Below are 3,770 nucleotides of genomic sequence, written 5' to 3' on the forward strand. Positions count from 1 at the left end.
GGGTCGCTGACGTGGAGGTTTTGGCGGGTTTTTTTTCAGACGGGATCACCGACGAATTCAAAAAGACAGCCCGTACAGTGACCGTTGTTATATTGCCGACGGAATCACCGACGGATTTGAAATGACAGATCCGTACGGTGACGTGTCGATTGTTCCGTCAGAATCATCGACGGTTTCACCGACGGAGTGTCCGTCGGGAAAAGTTAATATATGTCCGATCTACCGACCCTCTCCTCCCCTATTTCTCCTTCTTCTTCCTAATCCCAACTCTCCCAATCTGCAAACAACCAGCCCCCCCTCCCCCCCAAACAAAAATCTGGGGCCTGAAAGAAAATGTAAGTGCTACAACGGGTATTTTGTCAATGGATATGTTTTCCATGCTGAAGAATACGGGCAAGGAAGAAAGACATACAACAGCGGTGTTTGTGTTAAGGGATCCACTAGTAGTGAGTTAGAAGTTGACTACTATGGTAGATTAGAAGAGGTCGTCGAACTGCAATATCATAACGAACAAAATAGAGTGTTTTTATTCAAATGCTATTGGTATGACACGACTGACAGAGGAATCAGAGTTGATCCGCACTATGGTCTGGTCGAAATCAACTCAAAAGCTAGACTCCGCAACATAAACGATGTCTTTGTTTTCGCAAAGCAATGTCAACAAGTTTATTACACATACACCCCTGCATTTAGAAAGGATCGATCAAGAGTTGATTGGTTGTCCATTTTAAAAACGAAACCCCGGGGTCGTGTCGAGGTTGTTCAGGATGAGAACGAAGACACAAGTGTGCGAGATGAAGTCTTTCAAGTTAGTGAGCTGGTTGAACCATATCGAGTTGCTCCTTCGATTGAATTGGAAGAAAATTCAAATTTTTGTGTTTTCGATGATAGTCTTGTTGATGTTGACGCAGAGGAGTTGAATGTTGTTTTGAGCTCTAGCGGACAAGCAAATGTGGATGACGAAGACGATATCCATATTGAAGATTGCGATGAGGGTGATGACAATTCAATTGATGACGAAGAAGAAGAAAATTCTGAATAACAATCAAATTTAAGCCCTGTGTAAAACCCTTTCTTTCATGTAATTTAGATTATGGATGATATATTTTGTAACACGAAATATTTATTACTTGAAATAATTACTTGAAATGCCACAATCACGAAATAATTACTTGAAATAATTATAGATCATGGATGATATATTTTGTAACACGAAAATAAATACTTGAAATGCCACAATCACCGACGTCCGTACCGACGAATATATGTCCTCCGGCATTTCACAGAGAGTTCGAAAATAATTACTTGAAATGCCACAATCACCGACGTCTATACCGACGGACTTATCGGCGTTTCACAGAGAGTTCGAAAATAATTACTTGAAATGCCACATTCACCGTCGTGCATACCGACGGATAAAGTCCGTCGGCATTTCACAGAGAGTTCGAAAATAATTACTTGAAATGCCACAATCACCGACGACTATACCGACGGATATAAGTACGTCGGCAAGTTATCGGCGGGTCAATTTTACCGATGCCATTACCGACGGACCGCGTGAATTCCAAAGGGTTGTGCATTAAATGCATCTCTGACCGCGTCAGCTCGCCGCGGAATTACCGACGGATCACGAAAAATATGGAGGGTCATTAAAAATTTTGGTGCGAAATTCAAAATTTACCGACGGATTTTGGACACTTCACCGACGGAATAAATTAAAATAATAATTAATTTTATATCCGTCGGTGAATCCGTTGGTAAAACTGCCATATAAGTCCCCCCATCCGCCGTTTCAGTTCATTTTTTCTTCTCCTCAGTTTTTTCACCGATTTTCTCCTCAGTTTTTCACCGATTCGTTTCCTCTTCGTTCTTCAAAGGTTTCACCAGCAATCTCTAGCAATTTTTCTCGTGAATCTCCATCAGTTTAAAAGGTATGTATGTTTTTTGCTTTAAGGGTTTTTTTTTGCTATTTGTTTTTGGTATGTTTTTTGTTTTGGTGTATTTTTTGTAATGTAGATAAAGTCTATAGTTTTTTTTGCATAATTCATTGCTAAAGTCTATAATATTTTTTTTGAATTTATTGAATATTTTTTATTGTTGTATTGGCATAATTATTATTAGTTAATTTGTTGAATATTTATTGTTAATGTTGAATTTACCATAGAATTAGTAATTGAATATGTTTGAATAATTATTAATTTTACTCTATTATTGCATGATTTGTGTTTAATGTTTTGCATTTATTTTGATTGTTATTCTAGAGTTTTTTTTTTAATTTATTGTTTTGTTGTATTGGTATAATTATTGAATAATTTTTTGAATTGTAATTGTTAATGTTGAATTTACCTTAGTATTAGTAATTGAATATTTTGGAATAATTGTTAATTTTACTCTATTATTGCATGATTTATGTTTAATTTTTTTCAATTAATTTTAATTGTTAGTCTACAGTTTTTTATTTATTTATTGAATATATTTTATTGTTGTATTAGCATAATTATTGAATAATTTGTTGAATTGTAATTCTTAATGTTGAATTTACCTTAGGATTAGTAATTGAATATGTTGAAATAATTAGTATAGATTGGGTCAATTGGTTGTGGCTTTTGTTAATATGTGCAGGTTTGTGGATTTGGGTAGTATCCGGTATAGGGGAGTAGTATCCGGTATAGGGGAGGTGCTGTCGAATTTTTTTTTAACATTTGAATTTAATTATATAATTATTTGTATAAAATTGTGGAGATGCGTAGAATGAAAACCAGAGCTGGTCGCTCACGTACGGTCGCAGCTAGTTTGTCTAGCAGCGATGATGATATTTCCTTAGGTGCCTCTCAAGAAGAGGCACCTACACCACCTGCGCCGTCAACCGATGGTGCCTCTTCCAGCGGTACTTCATAGCGCAGAGGCGGCGTGCCTTCGCAGCGGAACCAATTTACCCGCAAGTACGAGGCACAGTGGAAGGACAACCTTTCAATGTAAGTTTGTTAAGGTTTAATTTTTTTAAAAAAACAAATTACAACATAATTTATGAAGTAATCACTATTTAATTTATTTCATTTATTTTTAGGTTCACAAACATTGAGGCCGCCCGAGTAATATCATCGGCGTTTAAATTGTTGATGGAGATTCCATTGTTTCAATGGAGTCAGATATCCAAGCATCCTGAATGGATGCCTCAAATCAATGCATGGTTTGGCAGATTTCAGGTTGGTGTTAATTTATAATTTTCAGCTTATTTCTAATAAATTATTAATATAATTGTAAATAAATTATTGTTTTTATTTAAACTTGTTTATTTATACACAGCACAAATTTTGCTGGGACAGTGAGCATAACACTGTTGTGAGGAGGGTGTGGGAAAATCACGCGGCAACTAGGTAAGATCGAAAAAAATACAAGATTTTTTTTAGACTAAAATTTATGTTTTGAAATGTAATTTTTGGTTGCGTGATTTTTGGTACGAAGCACAGAAAATGGAAAAACAAACCGCGAGGGATAGGGGTTTCCAAGGCTGGAACGATGTTGCGGTTTGGAGGGATTTCAAATCGATATACATCCCGGAAGATATATGGCCGCACTATCTTGAGCACGTGACGTCTGAGCGGTTCACACGACGCTCACAGTCCGGTGCTGGCAACCGGAATCGGCCAATTCATGGCTCGGTGACAACGCACACTGGCGGCTCCATTCTGTTTGCTGCACATGCGAAACGAATGGTAAGATTAATTTAAATGAAATTATCGTTAAATTAAGTTGTTGTTAATATATCT

This window comes from Populus trichocarpa, chromosome 1 (genome assembly GCF_000002775.5).
Source record: "Populus trichocarpa isolate Nisqually-1 chromosome 1, P.trichocarpa_v4.1, whole genome shotgun sequence".
Lineage (NCBI taxonomy): Eukaryota > Viridiplantae > Streptophyta > Magnoliopsida > Malpighiales > Salicaceae > Populus > Populus trichocarpa.